This window comes from Vombatus ursinus, unplaced genomic scaffold (assembly GCF_900497805.2).
Source record: "Vombatus ursinus unplaced genomic scaffold, bare-nosed wombat genome assembly UNPS02014798.1, whole genome shotgun sequence".
Taxonomy (NCBI): domain Eukaryota; kingdom Metazoa; phylum Chordata; class Mammalia; order Diprotodontia; family Vombatidae; genus Vombatus; species Vombatus ursinus.
This window is the reverse complement of record NW_020954576.1, coordinates 21,499,130-21,518,095: the sequence shown is the minus strand read 5'-3', so window position 1 is coordinate 21,518,095 and position 18,966 is coordinate 21,499,130. Positions and strand designations below refer to the sequence as shown.

Genomic DNA, 18,966 nt, shown 5'->3' with positions numbered 1-18,966 from the left:
CCTCAGGAGATAGTGGGTTTCCAGAGACTAGACTATATGCTGGGCTAGATGGTGGGTTTACAATCACTGATAGCCTTTTTTTTTTTTTTTTGCAATTTTTAAAAACATTTGTATTTAAAGTTTTGAGTTCCAAATTCTATCCCTCCCTCTCTTCCCCCCTCATTTTGTACAGCTGATCCTCTCATGGCACGATGTTAAGTCTCTTTATCATCCTAGTCATCCTTCTGTAGATGTTCTCTAGCTTATTAAGATCCTTTTTAAGATGTGGTGTCCGGAACTGAACACAATACTCCAAATGTGGTCTGAATGGGCAGAGCACAACAGGTTTTTCACCTTCCAGGTCTGGGATACCATACCTTTTCCTTAACTAGAGCCTACTATTACAGCAGCTAAAGAGAACAGTGGATAGAGCACTGGGTTTGGAATCAGAAAGACTCATCTTCACAAGTTCAAATCCAGCCTCAGACACTTACTAATTATGTGACCCTGGACAAGTCACTTAAATCTCTTTGTCTCAGTTTCCTCACCTGTAAAGTGAGCTGGAGAAGGAAATGGCAAACTACTCTAGTGTCTTTGCCAAGAAAACTCCAAATTGGGTTGCAAAGAGTCACACACTACTGAAATGACTCAACAACAACATTACATTAGCTACTTTGATTGTCATCTCATACTAAGTTTACAGTCAGCAAACCCTACATATCTTTTATGTGAATTACTGTCTAGCCATTTTTAACTTCCTATATTTTACCCAAGAAGCTGATTTTTAGCCCAAATGTAAGACAAACATTAATACCTGTTAAATTTATTTTTTTGCCAGTTGAGACCCAACTTCTAAATTTTAGTCCAAGTTTTTTGAGATCTTTTCCTTTCTAAGCCTGTCACCCAACATATTGGCTATTCCCCCCAATTTTGTGTCACATGCAAACTTGATAAGCATTCCAGCTGTGCTTTTTTATCCACGTCATTGATAAAAATGTTAAATAGCACAGGCAAAGTACACTCCTCTAGAGACCATTAATGACTGTTCCTTGAGTCTAGCCATTCCAGTTTAGAAGTTAGGGCATTTGATTTGGGTAGTATGGGCCTTTGTGTTTTGTGGATTCAATATCTTTCCCCCTGTACTTCTATGTCTGTATCCTCATGCCTCAGTGATATAAGGAAATGGTAGAAGGGTGTTGAAGGCTTAGGAAGATAAGGGTAGTATTATTAAAAGTGGAAAAGGCCAAAGGACAGTCTGCCTGGGAGAAGATGGAGGTAATGGTTTTGAAAGCTATTTGCAGAATAGCAGTACTACATCATTAATTGAGAAACAGATCATGAAAAAAATCATTACAGGGAAGCCCTCTGACAAAAAGAAAAACTTCCCTTAGCAGTACCCCCAGATTCAAAGCAGGTAAGGATGGGTTTATCTCAGTACAATCTGTATGTAATGCATTCCTGGTCTGCTCACTTTCTTGTTCTAATGTTCTGTTCAGCTTATAGAAAATAGCACTACTCCCTTCTTATTCTATTTTAAGCCGAAAATGATCTCATTTTCCAGACTGATGGCGAGAATGGCTGCCAAATGGTTAATGGTGATAACTAGTTTTGCATCACAACCTTTCTAAAGTGGGGGTAAAAAAACACTGGACTCACATCTGTATAGCATAGACAAATTCTAAAATGACATTCACAACTGGTGGTGATAGCATCCTTGAGAAGTCTCAGGTGACTGATTTATTCCACAAATTGGGAATCTGGCTCCTTCCCAAATACAATTTAAACCAGCTATCCTTTCCAAAGTGTTCAAACTTGTCTCATTTTTGATTAATGATTAGAAAAAGAAATCTAATTGAATTATCCTATTATTGGTTTCAATATGATATCATCGGTTTTCTCTGGGGTAATATGGGTCCACTGGGAGAATAATTGTGCATTATAGTACATTTTAGATACTAACTTATAAATCACAAAACTGTTCTTCCTGATTGGCTCACATAGAATCCCAGAAGGAAAGAGCTGGAAGAAACCTATGAGATTATCAAGTCTAATTGCCTCATTATGCAGATAAACAAAAGGGAAGCTCCTAGAGGTTAAATGACTCACCCAGGGTCACAGGGCTAGCAAGCAATAAGGTAACAGGCAGGAGAAAACAGGTTTTCTGACTCATGCCTAGGATTTTTCAACTCTAAAACAATGTCTTTTCCAACTATACCACACAAATTTTCCTTACAGGTAAGTGCTTACCCGTGCCAGGCACTGCGCTAAGAGCTTGTTGTTGTTGCTGTTGTTGAGTCGTTTTCAATTTGTGTCCTACTCCTCCTCACCCCATTTGGGGTTTTCTTGGCAAAGATACTGGAGTGATTTGCCATTTCCTTCTCCAGCTCATTTTACAAATGAGGAAATTGAGGCAAACAGAGTTAAGTGAATTGGTGAGGGTCACACAGCTAGTAAGTGCCTGAGACCAGATGTACTCAGGAAAATGAGTATTCCTGACTCTAGGCCTGTTATTCTACCCACTGGGCCATCTAGCTACCCAAGTCCTAAGAGCTGGGGATACAAAAAGAGGCAAAAGATCGTCCCTGCCCTCAAGGAACTTACAATCTAATGAAGGAGACAACATGCAAACAAATATATACAAAGCAAGCTACATACAGGACAAGTAGGAAATATTTAACAGAGAAAAGACATTAGAATTAAGAGGGATTCACAGAATAATATTTCCAGAAAGCTATAAATTAGATTCTGTTCCATAAATTGAATCATATTTTAAATACACCAAGAAAGCTATTATTCACTTTTGTAATGTGAATCACTCCTTGATTTGAAGGGGTATCTCTGGATTTTCACATACTGTTGAGATTAGGTTCACTAAATTGAAGCTTGAGGTAACTTTTTTTGTTATTTTGGTGATTTGTAAATTAAAATTGGCTTTGTGATGTAATCCATGACTACAATCTTCCTTGTAGATTCCATCGTACTGCTTGCCTCACCTCTACACTAAAGAAACTTCCACTTGGGGAAGTCACAAGAGGCTAGTCTCTGCGACCCCAGTAGATGACCATTAAGGCCGTCTGGAGCAGTCAACCATGTAGCCTGCTGTTTCAGACCAGGCCCAATTGCCACTGTTAAGTAGGGGAAATACCCTTTTTGCCACCTGATTGTGAATTGTATTTTACTGTTTTCCTGCAGGCAAAGTTATATGAAATAAACACAGCTGTATACCAAATAGGAAGCAGGGATGAAGCGAGGGAGGGAAATAATCAGAAATGAGAATGCCAGAAAGCAGCTAAGTTGATAAGCCATAGGGGAAAAAAAATCACGGGAAGTGAGACTGCCAAAATGAATTGAGTGAGACTACAAAGCAATAAGGGCTTCCAGAGAAGAGTACAATGATTAAAGGTAAGTCACCTACAAAATGCTTCTAAGTGAAAGCTTGGGACCCCCTGGAGAAAATATAATGGAGAGTGAAAAGACTATGTACATTGGCTATGTGACCTTGGGCATGTCCTTTAACCTCTCAGTTTTCCTCCCCTCCACCCCTAGACAACTCTCTAAGACTATAAATGGTAAAGCAGGTGTTGATTTCCATCAGTGGAGGGACCTTTTTCATCATGAATTCCCCATGCCAATTAAATCATGGGTCCAATCCAAAAAACAAACAAATAAAACAGGCAAGACAAGATTGTGGTCTTTGAAGGAAAAGGACCCAGGCCCTAGAATGGTGGTGTCAGAGAATTAGCAGCAACAGGAGCCCTTCTGTGGCCTAGGCTCACAATAGCCCAGTTCCATCAGTGCTTAGCATAACACCCAACACATAGTAGGAGTGTAACAATTACTAGTTGACTGCCTGACTGAAAGTTCCATAGAGCATCGACAGGTGGCTGTGAAACAAATGGTCCTGCAAGTTCTGGATTTTTTCACAATTAATTTTGCTCTACGGAAAAGATGGGCAAAATTCTCAAGGACCCCAAACCCTTCATATCTCCAAACAATCTGAAGTCCAGGTGCTTATCTCTGTCAAGGTCCTGTGTCCTCCATCCCTCCGCTTCCCTTTTCGATGAGAAAGGGAGAAAGGCATAGCAGTAATTAATTTTCCTGCTCAGTTCTGTACAAAAAGAAATTTCTTTGATAACAGACTTCAATCTTCTTTTTTTTTCGGCTCCTGACTTCCAAGATGACCAAGAAGAGGAGGAACAACGGAGGCGCCAAGAAGGGCCGTGGCCACGTGCAGCCCATCCGCTGTACCAACTGCACCCGCTGCGTGCCCAAGGACAAGGCCATCAAGAAGTCTGCCATCCGCAACGTCATGGAAGCCGCAGCCATCAGGGACATCTCCGAGGCCAGCATCTTCGACTCCTATGTGCTGCCCAAACTGTATGTGAAACTACATTAGTGTGTGAGCTGCGCGATCCACAGCAAGGTAGTGAGGAAGTGGTCTCGGGAGGCACGAAAGGTTCGGACACTCCCACCCCGCTTCAGACCTGCTGGCGCTGCCCCCAGACCCCCTCCAAAGCCTATGTAAAGAGCTATCTGCCCATCAACATTCCTGAACTGATCAGAGGAAAATAAAATGGTTGGTCAACCTTAAAAAAAAATAGACTTCAATCTTTAGATAGTTGGTTCTTGCCTTGGAAAGGACAAGCATAGGCAGGTGAAGAACATATTGTCTATGCCATTCATCTATCATTTGGCATGCTCTACTATGCCTCATTTTTTTATGGTTAAATAAAAAGGCAGCATGGAACAGTGGATAAAGCACTAGAATTGGAGCCAGGAAGCCATAGGTTCAAATCTCATCTTTGATGCTTACTAGCTGAGTGACCTTGAACAAGTCCTTTACCCTCTCTCAGCTGTAGTTTCTTCATCTGCAGAGTTATTAGGAAAATCAAATGAGATATCATATGCTAAATGCTTTACAAACCTTAAAGCCCAAAGCAGTACTAGTTTTTGTTATTACTCTGAGTTCCAGTGACACTAGCCCCCTTGTTGTTCCTCAAATAAGATCCTCCATCTTCTGGCTCTGACCATTTTCACTGGCTGCCCTCATGCCTGGGATGCTCTCCCTCCTGACCTCCCTGGCTTCCTTCAAGTCCCAGCTAAAGTGCTATCTTCTACAAGAAGCCTTTCCTAATGCCCCATAATGCTAATGCCTTTTCTCTACTAATTAACTCCATTTTTTTCTGAATACAGTTTGTTTGTACGTAGTTATTTGAATGTCACCTGTCCCATTTGACTGTGAGCACCTTGAGAACAGACACTGTCTTTTGCCTTTCCATCCCCAATGATTAGCATAGAGCCTGACATAGTCGTTGTTGTTCAGTTGTTTTTCACTCAAGTCCCACTCTTTGTGACCACTTCTGGAGTTTTCTTGGCAAAGATACTAGAGTGGTTTGGCATTTCCTTCTCTAGCTCATTTCGCATATGAGGAAACTGAGGCAAATAGGGTTAAGTGACTTGCCCAGGGTCACACATCTAGTAAATGTCTGAGACTGGATTTAAATTCATAAAGATGAGTCTTCCTGAATCCAAAAACAGTGCTGTAATCACTGTGCCACCTAGCTGTCCCACCTGACACACAGTAGATGTTTAATAAAGGTTTACTGACTTATATTGTTATAATTATCATTATTATCATTATTCATGTGACCATAGGAAAGTTACTTAACTTCCATCAGTCTCAGATCACTCAATACAAATCTTTAGTTATAGATGGGCTGTAATCTGTGTTGGGGGGAAATAGTGGATATCCGTTAATTAGAAGATGGCTGAACAAATTGTGTACACGAATATGAATATAATTGAGTATGTAAGAAATAATGAATATAAATAATTCAGACAAACTTGGGGAAACCTAAATGAATTGATAAAAAGTTTAAAAAAAAGTAGAATCAGGAGAACAATTTAGATAACCACAATGAATGGAAAGGAAAACAACTCTGAAGGACTTAAGAACTCTAATCAATGCAGGGACAAATCATGACTTCAGAAGACTAATGATGAAGCAAGCAAGTCTCCTACCTCTTGGCGGAGAGGCAATAGGCTAAATGTGCAGAATGAGACATGTGATTTCAAACATGACCAATGGGTTGACTTGGTTTCCTACACTATATTTAATTAGTACAAGAAAGTGCTTTAATGGGGGATTGGCTAGGAGAGATACTGGATGGTTACAGAGCTGTGAAAAAGGAAAAGTTGATGAATAAAACAAAAAAAAACAGAAGTAAAGTTTCAAAGGACACAAATGGAGCTATTTGGTTACTTGTTAAATTTAATATAAGATTTTAAAAAACAAAGTATCAGAGGTTTATGGTTTCACATACAATCTTCTTTCTTTATTGTTCTTTATATATCGGAACTTTGTGCTTTGATGATTAATTCCCTAATGTAAATTTTTTAAAACTCTTTTAAAATTTGACTGAGGAGGTACTCAGGAAAATATATGATTGTATGTGTGCATTCCCTGTATTTATTTACATGTTATGTATACATTCTGTCTCCTCAACTAGAATATGAATTCCTGGAGGCAGGGAAGGACAGTTCTTATGACAGGGTCATGTGTAGTAAGTTCATTCAATAAGTATGTTTTTTTATTAATTTATTTTTAGTTTTTAACAGTCACTTCCATAAGCTTTTGAATTTAAAATTTTTTCTCCCCCTTCTCCCCTCACCTTCCTCCCTAAGATGGCATACAAATCTGATATAGGCTCTACATATACATTCCTATTAAACATATTTTCATATTAGTCATGTTGTAAGGAAGAAATAGAACCAATAGGAGGAACCACAAGAAAGAGGAAACAAAACAGCAGAAAAAAAAAAGAGAAAATAGTATGCTTCGATCTGCATTCCAACTCCATAGTTCTTTCTCTGGATGTGGATAGCATTTTCCATCATCAGACTTTTGGAGATGTCTTAGATCCTTGCATTGCTGAGAAGAGCTAAGTCTATCAAAGTTCGTCATCGCACAATATCGCTGTTACTGTGTACAACATTCTCCTGGTTCTGCTCATTTCACTCAGTATCAGTCCATACGAGTCTTTCCAGGTTTTTCTGGTCTGTTTGCTCATCATTTCTTATCATACAATAGTATTCCACTACATCCATATACCACAACTTGTTCAGCCATTCCCCAATTGATGGGCATCCCTTCAATTTCTAATTCTTTGCCACCACAGAAAGAGCTGCTATAAACATTTTTGTACATGTGGGTCCTTTTATCATTTTTATGATCTCTTTGGGATATAGCCCTAGAAATGCTACTGCTAGGTCAAAGGGTATGCACATTTTTATAGCCCTTTGGGCATAGTTCCAAATTGCTCTCCAAAACGGTTGTATCATTTCACAACTCCACCAACAATGCATTAGTGTTCCAATTTTCCCACATCTTATCCAACTCAATAAGTATGTAGTAAGCACCTGCAATGGACAAGGAATTGTTTGTTGATGATGGTGACCCAGAGTATGGACTTCTTGTTATGAGAATGACCAGCTTTTTTACTCCTTTCACTACAGAAGATTATTTCTTATCTTCATTTGCTGGCTGCTTGGTGGAGATTTTATGTACTCTGGAAACAGACCTGATCCTCGCTCCAAAATATGATTGAGAAAACTGACTTTTTTTTTTACATTTACAAAGCACATTGAAGTATGACTTTTCAAAAACAAAACCCAAATCGAGGGAATGCTCAATTTTAAAGCCATGAATATTTTGTCAGTGCCATGTGAACAAAGAGAAAATTCAACCATGTTGAAAACAGCCACCTATTCCACCTCTCAGTCTTCTCCTTTCAGAGGGGACTTTTGTGAAAAAAGGAAAATGGGGTTCAATGGGCCATTTTGTGACTGACTCATGGCCTCTTAGCAGAGCCAACAGACCTTGAGTGGTTTCATTGTCATCAGTTTCTAACACTAACAACATTAATAACCCTATGAAAATTACACTGTGGGAGATTTAATTCTATACCCATTTTTTGTAGGCAAAGGTCTCTGCCATCTCCTCTAACTGGTCTCTCATCATAGTTGACGAATGTTCAAATGCAACCATACCATTAGCATTTTCTCAGAAAAATTGCAGTGATGCTCATTAGTAAGTGACATCCTGTGGGTCTACAATCTAGACAGAAGACTGACTACAGTGGTATCAACAGATGCAACAAATTAATCCTAAAACTTTGGCACTTATGATGGGGATCTCAAGGCAGTAATTAAGACCTGCATGAACAAAATTGCATCCAATATGACTTCTAAGACAGCTATCCACAGTGCAGTGGATAGAGCACTGGGCCTGAAGTCAGAAAAACTCATCTTCCCGAATTCAAACCTGGCCTCAGACACTTACTAGCTGCATGACCCTGGGCAAGTCACTTAACCCTGTTTGTCTCAGTTTCCTCATCTGTAAAATGAACTAGATAAGGAAATGGCAAACCATTCCAGTATCTTTGCCAAGAAAATCCCAGAAGTGGTCACAAACAGTCAGACTGAAACAACTCAATGACAACAACATGACTGCTAAAAAATGTATTTGACTTTTCTATTCTGAATCATCTTTCAGTACCTAAAGAAATTAAAAACACATAAAGAAGTAGACATAGGCATGAAAAGAATATGATGAGTGGATCACATCTGGAAACTGGGATTCAAATCCTAGATCAAGTTCTAACCTTGAATCAATTAACCAACCATCTGATTCTCAGTTTTCCAATCTGTGGAACTATGGTGATGCTGAAAAGCTGTATACCTTAGGATCACAGCATTATAAGGTTTAGAACTAAAAGAAATATTAGAGGTCATATAGTCACCTCTCTCATCTTACAGACAAAGAAACTGAGGACCAGAGGAATGAAGTGGCTTGCCCAATGTTAATCCATGAAGTGGTAGAGTAAGATATGAACCCAAATTCTCTGATGCTAAATCTACTGCCATCCTCACTGCATTATATTCTTCTTAGGGTTTTCCAAAGGCGGTAGTATCTCTACAATAATGGTATCAAACTCGGCTAGGTGGCGCCATAGTGCAACAGGGTGCTGGAAGACTTAATGAGCTCAAATCTGGCATCAGACACATAATAACTCTGTGACTCTGGGCAACTCACTTCACCCAGTTTGCCTCCATTTTTTCATTTGTAAAATGAGCTGGAGAAGGAAATGGCAAGCCCTCACAGTATCTTTTCCAAGAAAACTCCAAATGGAGTCACAATGAGTCAGACATGACTGAAAACAACTGAACAACAATGAAACCCAAATTGGAATGGAGCCACTGATCCATACATAAGGATGCCTGTGAGGTCACATATTAACTTAATTTTAAAATGTAGCATTATTTCTATTTTATTGTATTTTTATTTATTTTGTTAACTATTTCCCAATTTCATTTTAATCTGGTTCTGGCCACAACGGGAAGTGTTGCCAGCACTATGTTTGACACCTCTGTCTGAAAACCCTGGGAAATGCATGTAAAAGACATCAAGGAAGTAAGAAACCTAATTGCAGAGCTCTGCTTTGGTTTGATGCGTAATTGTTGTCTTATGCTAGTGCTGTGTCAGCAGAATGCCACAGCGCTAGGGACACATTTTTTTCCCTCATTTTTTTTTCCTCTTCTTGACAGAGAAAAATCCAGGATGATTCATTTTTAAAAGCCTTCATCTAGCGCACAGCTAATTTAAGCAACCCAGCATTTTACAAGAGTCTCATTTTAACTCTATCCACCCACACTACACATAAGTAAGCAGCATTTCTTAGAACCAGAAGCCGTTTATTAGTGATTCATTCATGGACCATTTATGAGGCACCTACTAGGTGCACACCACTGGCCCAGGTACTGGTTAATGAGGAAAAGCAATATGATGAAGAAGCTGTCATAACATATGCCTATTGAATTAAAAGTAAAGAAATGATGACTTTTGATTTAGGGAAGGCAGAGCTGGATTCTAGCTTATATCAAAACTTTACAAATGCAAGTAACATTTGGGAAACTGAGTTTATGTTTTAAAATTAGGATGGCACTGGAAAGGCCCTACTTTAGTTCTTTTATTTTACAAAGGAGGAAAGCCTTAGAGAAGTTAAATAACCTGCTCTCATTAGTGACAGAAGCAAGAATGGGGGAAGGGAGGAAAGGTTTCTTTTGGTTGCTAATCCAGTATTCCTTCTATCAGGTCACACCTTTGAACTCATAGAGGGGTACTAATGTATTCATGCAATAGAAAATGTACTGGATTTAAGACCTCAGTTCAAAACTTAATTCCATCATTTACAACCAATGTCACAGTCGACCCCTCTGTATCTCTATTTCCTTGTATGATGAGGTTGGAGTAGATGTCATCTAAGGTGCCTTCCAGTTCAAAACTCTACACTTTTATTAGTAACCATCACAAGGCCCCTGTTTTCCTGGGTGCCATTCTGAAACCTGATGGGCTAAGGGGAACCCCCTTGGTTTTCCTTGGCTTTGCTATCATCTACTGCATACCAAATGCATTATCCTACAACATTCTCCTCCTCCTTCAAATTTCAGTCGTGTTCAATCAGATCTAGCACAAGTAAAGAAGCTTTCAAAAAGCTAAGTCTCGGTATTTTGTCTCCAGTTTCCTGGCTTCCTTAGATATTTATGAGAGCTGAAACCCTAAATAGAAAGCAATGTCACTGCAGCTTTTTAAAAGTGACCAATCTTCAGTGGTTAGAAGGAGAAAGGACAGACCCATCTAATGTCATTCATCAGTTCCACAAAAACACAATATTTGGTAGAACAATATTACAAGGGGCAGCTCTGTCAGAACATCCGGGTTTTGTGCTTTATTTTATGTGGTGATGTCTGGACACAATGTATTGGCAATATTATCGCAAAACCATATATAGTTGCATAGTGCTGGGATTAGAATCATGACGACTGGTTCAAATCCAGTCTCTGAGACTTACTATATGACCCTGGGTGAGTCCTTTAATCTCTGAACTTTAGGCAACTCCCTAGGACTTACCTGTTAAATCACAAACTTGCAACTAGCCTGTGGCTACAAGTTTTGGGAGGATTACTCATACTCTGAGGAAAATCACAGATTCATTATATTATTAAGTCATATGAGAAAGGGAAACCTTTTTCAGCCTATGTCTGTATTTCCCTTTTCAATGCGATTTTACCTTTAAGCTAGCACTAAAATTGTTTATGATCAAAACTCTGGTCTACATGAGTACATTTTATTGAATTATTAAACACACACACACACAGATAGACATGTTACACAGAGTTGACCTAAGATATTTCAACACTTTTTCTACCTCAGCAAACAAGGCCTCGTTCAATAGTTATTTTCATTTACAGAAAGTTCTCACAAGTGTTTCAATAGAAAAAGGAGAGAAGGGGGGAAAAAAGAAAGAAAAAAAAAGGAGCAGCAACTTTCTCTCATAATTATACTCCTGGCTGATTTCCCTGCAAAAGAAGTAGGACAGTTTCTAGGGCAGATCAGATCCTACCTATTGAAGCCACCTCAATGGTTTTCTCCATGCTTGCGTGAAGCAAGACTTTGCTGACAAAGTGCTCTTAAACACTTTGTATGAGGCCTCTCTGACTGGAAGGTATCAAAGAAAAACACCCTGCTTTGTTCAGTCAGGGCTCTTCCTGCCTTTGACCATCCCAGAGAGAGACAAAAGGAAGTCACACATGCTGGCCTTAAATAGACTTTATTTTTCAGTGAATGTAACAAGGTGTGTAGAGAGTAGCTAGAATGCTACTGGAAAGAGCTAGCAAGGCCCAGGTTGTGCTTTGTTTGGTTTTCACTGTGTCTGACACACAGCAGGTGCTTCATAAATGCCTATGGTTGACTTGACTTTCTGTTTTACATCTCCTCTATGCTTTTCAATGCATGGCTAGGATATTTGCTGTTACTTTTATTCCCATAATTTGATGAGAACTATATAATTTCCATATAGACACACATGGAGGTGATTGGCATTACAAATGAGGGCCAAGAAAAGCTTTCCATCACCTCACCATGTTTAGCATTATTAGAGCTTGCATGATAATATCAGAGAAGCATCAACCAAGCGTTCCTTACAATGAGAAAATGTTTCTTGTTTCTGTCTTTGTATCTGCAGTACCTAGAACTGGGCCTGGTGCACAGTAGATGCTTGACAAACAATTGCTGAAATTCTTAAGTCACAAATGGTCCTCGTGACAAAAGCGCCGATTCTTTGTGTAGACACATCTCTGTAAAGCACTGAGTTTGTCACAGGAAGCAACCTGTGTTATTACATTAGATCTATATAACTTAGACCTAGTCTCTGCTTTAAAGAAGCTTACAATCTAATTGTCTGCACATTGGCTTTTCTACCTTGGCTAATCACAAGCAGTCATGCGAGCTGACCCAGCCCCACATCTTCAGTAACCTAAAAAGAGCCAACAGACTGCTGATCAAAGGAAGCAACCTGGGCATCTCAGTCCAAAGTCAACAAAGAAGATGGTGTCTTTGAGAAAGAGACAACCACAAGGGCACAAAAAGGACACAGCTGCAGAAGGTTGTGAGTGCTTTAGCAGGGCAAGTGGACAAATAAAACTAACTTGAAGCAAACTAGCAACAGTCTCTAAAACTGGTTCATTTGATAAACTCATTTTAATGCTACATAAGGTAAAAGTAATATATTATCAATGAATTTTTCCTGTTTTCACCATTGCATGTTTCCCCTTGTATACAATCTGTTATTTATTTAATATAGACAATCAATCAAATAAGCATTTATTAAATGCCTATTTAATAATAGGGGCAGGTGGGTGGCATAGTAGATAGAGCACCAGGAATGGAGTCAGGAAGACCTGAGTTCAAATCCAGCCTCAGACACTTACTAGCTGTTGTCACCTTGGACAAGTCATTTAACCCTGTTTGCCTCAGTTTCCTCAACTGTAAAATGAATTGGAGAAGAAAATGGCAAACTACTTCAGTATATTTGCCAAGAAAAACCCCAAATGGCATCACAAAGAGTCAGACATGACTAAAACAACTGAACAACAAAATGCCTATTATGAGCTAGGTACTGTGCTAAATGATGGGTATTGAAAAAAAAGCAGCACTGGATAACTTATAACTATATAAATATGACAGTATGGTATGGTGGAACATGTGGGGGCCTGAGTTTGAATCCTACCACAGACATTTAGTAGCTCTTTAACATGGTAAGTCACTTAATTTCTAAGACTAGAGACCTCCAGTTTCCACATCTGAAAAATAGGAATAATAAGACTTGTACTACCTCCCTACCTCACTGGATTACTGTGAAGAAAATACTTTGTAAATATTATTATCCCACTCCCTACTACCCCATAAACAAGTTAAGGATATATCCATCAGAAGTTAACTATGTGATTTAAGGAGATCACATATAAATATTTACATTACAGCATCACTTAGATAGTTAGTGGACCTCTCTTTTCATTTTGACTCATGCTTTTCTTCTTTGGGGAAAGAAACCTAACACCATGATTTGGGAAATATTTTGGCTTTGGTTAACAAACTAATTGTTTTAAATTAGAAGGCATGGGTGTGTTGCGATCTGCACTGATGAAGAGAATATTTAATGTGGATGAGATCATGGATTCAACAAAGTTGAAGTAAATTTGATTACAGAAAAACTCCATAACTCAACCTAAAATGGAAAATTCATTAAAATTGCCTGTGCCTCCCCAACCCCCCCCCAATTTTTTTTTATTAAATGCAAAGAGCTTTAGGCTAACCAGGGGCTTAGTCAATGAGTTTCCCTCACCCCAAAGTAACATTATCTGATCAATAAAAGTACGAAGTTGAAATGAGTGTCAGAAACATCCAGGACGGTAAAAGAAGAGCCTATGGAATTGAGGGAAGTAGGTCTCAGGTGGAAAACACGAGACCCTCCTTTCCCAGCTCTGGCTCATAACCAAGCAGATGAGCTAGCAAAAGGATCCTACCGAAAGTTAATGGAAAATGCACTTCCTTTGTGTCCAGTCTGGCTTGTTCTCTGACTTAGACTTGCAAATTGCCCCCACTAATTTGAAGAGAGTTCTGGGTCTTTTCACCCCAACTCTGTGGTGAATCATTTCCATATGACAATAATTCACAGGGCTACAGATATTCAGCCAACCAAAGTCCTCGATGCCTGGCCAGTTGCAAAGCCTCAGCCCACTCTCATTTTTTTGATGGACTATTTTTTTGCATTCATTAAGGTGCACAGTCCACAATGATGTTGTTCAGTCTCTCAGTGCCAAAGAACTGTAACATGAGATCAATTCTTAAAATACAGTTAAGTCAATCTCCTTGAGCATTACATGTTTTCTCTTGGATAGAGCACTGGGCCTGGAGTCAGGAAGACCTGACTTTAAAAATGGTCTCAGATGCTTACTAGATGTGTGGCCCTGGGAAAGTCTCATAACCTCTGTTTGCCTCAGTTTCCTCAGCTATAAAATGGGGATAACAATAACACCTACCTGCCAGGGTCGTTGTGCAGATCAAATGAGATAATATTAGTAAAGTGCTTTATAAGGCTAGTTTTGTTGTTATGAATAATAACACCAATTATCATCCTCATTTTACAAATAAGAAAATGGAGTCTGAAGAAAGTCAAGTGACTTACCTTGGGGGACCAAAGCTAGTCATTGCCCGTGGCTAGATTCAAACCCATGTCTTGCTTTCTTTGACTCCTGTACTCTACCCACTACAGCTTGCCATATTGTTTTAAGGCTTCAAGAGTTGCTCGGTGTTTCTAGCCTTATAAACATGGAAGTAACCAAAAACCCAGTATAGCAAGTCAGTAATAGGAATATGTAACACCTTCCCAATAGCCAGATGACGAGTGTAAAGCCTAAAGAAGTCCAGTCACCTGCTCACAGCCACATGCAACTAGTATCTGAGCCCATATATCTCAGCTCCACATCTAATACTATACAATTGTCTCATAGGAACATAAATTTAGAACGAGAACTGTTCAAATATATTATCCAAATTCCCCATTTTAAAGATTAGGAAACTGAGGAGTGGCTGAAGCACTGAACTTGGAGTCAGGAAATCCTAAGTTGAAATCCTGCTTCAAATATTAACTAATTATGGGACCTTGGGTAAGTAACTTAGCCTTTATGAGCTTCTGCATCTGTAAATAGCACCTAAGTGTCAGCGTTGTTGTGAGGATTCGATGAGACATTTATATATATAGCATTTTACAAACCTTAGAGGGCAGCTGCAGAGATCCCTTTCTATTTGACAACACTCAGAGGCAGGATCTCACAGCCAGTTTAGGTAGAATCAGGATTTGAACCCGGGTCTTCTTAACTTCAAGGCCAGCTCTCTATCCACTATTCCCTGCTGCCTCTCTGTTATTTACATCCTCAAATATTAGGGAAAATAGATTTCTTACAGATGCACATGATTCACCCTTTGGATGGATTTTCTCAAGGTCCCGAATAATAGCTCTCTTCTCTAGGTAGTCTCATACCCCACCACAAGGAATCCTATTGTTCCTTAATAAATATCAGCTAGGAAGCATTCTCAAATGTTGGTGATCATTTGTCTTGATAATGCAAAAGTACTTAACATTCTCAACTGGAAGGTTTTGCAACACAGGACAAGAGAGTCATTTGGAGCAGTATTAAAAAAAAAACCTCAACCCTTTGAATTTTTCAAGATTTAAACTGGAAGGGTTTCTTGTTCATGTTTACTAAGTGATATCAATGATGGCTCATCACCTTGGAGGGAAAATGTAAGTCCTTACACCAATCACTACCACTACTCTTCAAGCCAGTAACTTCCTTGCTGTTCCTTGAACAAGGTGCTGACTCTGAAGGAGGAAAGAATGGGAGGAAGAAAGGAGGAAGGAAGAGAGAAAGGGAGAGGGAAGTAAAAGGACAAAAAAAGAGAGCAGAGAGAAAGAGGGAGTGGAGGAAGGGAAAAGACAGCAAGAAAGAAAGAAAAGAAAGAAAGAAAGAAAGAAAGAAAGAAAGAAAGAAAGAAAGAAAAGAAAGAAAGAAAGAAAGGAAAGAGAGAGAGAAAGAATGAAAGAGAAAGAAAAGAGACAGCAAAGGAAGGAAAGAAAGACCCCATACTGAACAAGAAAGTGTTATCTACTGCTTTTAGAGGACCCCTACACTCCTTCAAGCAGCCTGCAGAGGGAGGGGGTGTTACTGTATACCATTTCATTCCTCATGTACTATACACAGTTACAATGCTAAGTCTCAAAAATCTACTATGTGGATGAATTTGACAGATACAAAGTGAACAAAAGACAAAACCAGATTCTGCTATAAATTAGGCTGGAATTTGGTTTCCATGTTGATCTGGGATTCATGTAAGAAACCCCAGCACTCTTAAAAAAAAAAGCTGACCTTTTTTTTTTTTAAGGAAGAAATCTGTTTTCATTTAGAATGCTGTCCCCAAGAGTTCACTTTCTGTATAATCTAATTTTTTTACATGTAACTATTGGTTCTGAAGAAACACAAGTATGATTTTTTTGGATTCTAAAAAAAAATTTTTTTTAAGTACTTTAAGTCATTTTGTAGAGAAGAATAGACTGCCTACCCAGAACTCCCCTGCTTGTCATTTCCCCCCCCCTTCCTTTTCCACCTTGTAAAATAACCACAGGTTCACTTAGGAATGACTTTCCAAAACTCTAAGCTGGGAAAGTTTCTAGGGAAATAACTTTCTATCCCCCAAGAGACTGCAACCTACTATGTCATGTTATGTAACCCAACCTAACATTGAACCAAATTCTGTTTCATGCTGAAATGAAACAACTCACCCATCAAAGACACTGAAACTTTGAAAATGAGAAATGCCACTTCAAAAATTGAGGAAAATATACCCCCTTTCTCAGGCAAAGCAGTTTATGTTGTTATTTGAAAAATCAGAGCTGCCTGTTAATCACACGGCTGTTTTGCAATATTGGCAGTCAATTCATCTCCTGCCAAAGAGAGATGCTAACTAATGGCTTATCACTTGTATTCCCATCATCTCTACAGAATGACTCTTACAGAGGCCACCCTCTTTACAATACACAAGTATACCCAGATTCACACACACATACACACACAGATGTTTCATACATACAACTGCCTAAAGCAAATACCCAGCAACACAGATGCACACAGACCTGTAGTGGGTCAGACTACCACCCTTCAGATCAGTCCCATACCAAAAACCCATTCCAGAAGGCAGTGGTCTGTGTAACAGGACTTCCTGGCACCAGACAGGCTGCTGGTGTCAGTGGATTCTCTGCATTTCCAGGGACAGGAAACAGATGTTATCATAACTGCTTGAGGGGAGAAAACTGGTCCTTCCTTATAAAAAACAAAAAGTGGGGATGGGGAGAACCCTGATGGACTTTACTCAGATTTTATGAGCCATCAAATGAAACAGCTGTGTAGTTTCAGGGGTTGTTTCCACCTAACAATTGTTAAGCAGCAGGCAGTATTTTATGACATTTTCCCTTTGGTTTTAATGTGTTCTTCCCTTCTGCCTAGACCATTGGCCTTCATTATCGTTCTACAAATAGAAGACTATGGAAAGCCTGTTCTTGTCCTATTTCTCTCTCTGGATTTCTCTGACCTGTTTGTTAGTTAACTTTTGGAATGAGGTACCCATCATCTCATGCCATCTTGCCTCAAATTACTGGGCGCTGGGATCATGTCTTATTTGTCTTCTTTTTTGCCCACAGCATTTAATCCAGAGTTTTGAGAATATTGGATACCTGATTAATGTTTGATAAATGAAGAAGTAAGAATCTCATCCCTAGAAGCAAACGGATGAGGGAAGTTAAATGGGAAGGAAAGAGGAAAGATTGGGAGGGGGAGGATCAGGGAGTGAGTAGGCTCCTAACAAATCATAAGAATCAAAGTTATGATATCAGTACAACCTTAACAAAGCTATTCTCTCCTTCATCTGCACCAGGGGGTTCTTAATTTTTATATCTGTCATGGACTCCTCTGGAAGTCTGGTAAAGTCTATAAACCCCTTCTCAGAATAATGTTTTTATTTGTTTATTTGGGGGCGGGGGTTGGGCAATAGGGTTAAGTGACTTGCCCAGGGTCACACAGCTAGTAAGTGTTATTTGTCTGAGGCCGGATTTGAGCTCAGGTCCTCCTGAATCCAAGGCCAGTGCTCTATCCACTGTGCCACCTAGCTGCCCCCAGAATAATGTTTTTAAAAGCATAAAATAAAATACATTGGATTTCAAAGGAAACCTGTAATATGGAAATATAGCTATCAATTTTTTTTAGAAAATAAATTCATGGACCCTAGATTAAGAACCCTTAATCTACATTCAAGACATGAATCTAGAAAAATTTTAACATTTTTGTGACCTCTATCCTATAATTCCTTCAATAAGGTAAAAATAACAGCTTCAGCTTTCAAGTGACATTGTGATTACTCAAATTCTCACTTAAAATGGGAATCACTTGGTCTCCCATACTTCCAACCTAGTGATTAATGCTGAGCAGGAGTCATGCCCCCCTTCTCCTCATCCTTTTAATTATTATAGCATATACACACCCCACCCCCACCCCAGCCTGCATTGCTTTCTTGGTTTTAAGGAGGCAGATGGCTGGGGTTCATCTTCCCAAAGCAGCACTTTGGAATGCTGGTGGAAGCCAAAGATAATCTGCCAGGGCATCACCTGTCCTTGCCTTCAAAAATGAAGGTTCTTCATTCCTTCCTGCCTTCCTTGCTCCCTTGTTAGATATGAAACGTGATGGGAGAACCTGACTAGGCAACAAATGGCTTCATTTGCTCTACTGACCTTGGTGCTTTGTACCATAGTTATCAGAGGTCATAAGTACCAGCTAGTCTAGAAAGATGCCCCCTGAATGAGGCCACAATACCCAACTTGGGCTGTTTGAATCTCACCCTGCCCTAGTCTAGCTGAGCATTTCCATCAGTCCATTTTTTAATTAAATGCTTTGGGTCTGATGTGTGTTCTTTTTTTTTTAATTTTGCTGAGGGAGATAGATAGATAGATAGATAGATAGATAGATAGATAGATAGATAGA

The 18,966-nt window shown here is 39.2% G+C and overlaps 1 protein-coding gene and 1 pseudogene across 1 annotated transcript in view; one reads left to right on the top strand and one right to left on the bottom strand.

The window, feature by feature from the left end:
* Nucleotides 1-18,966, bottom strand: part of LOC114049737 (kinesin-like protein KIF26B) — a 605,544-nt gene that overhangs the window by 267,535 nt on the left and 319,043 nt on the right. The gene's annotated exons all lie outside the window — the stretch shown is intronic.
* On the top strand, nucleotides 4,157-4,577 carry LOC114049739 (annotated as a pseudogene).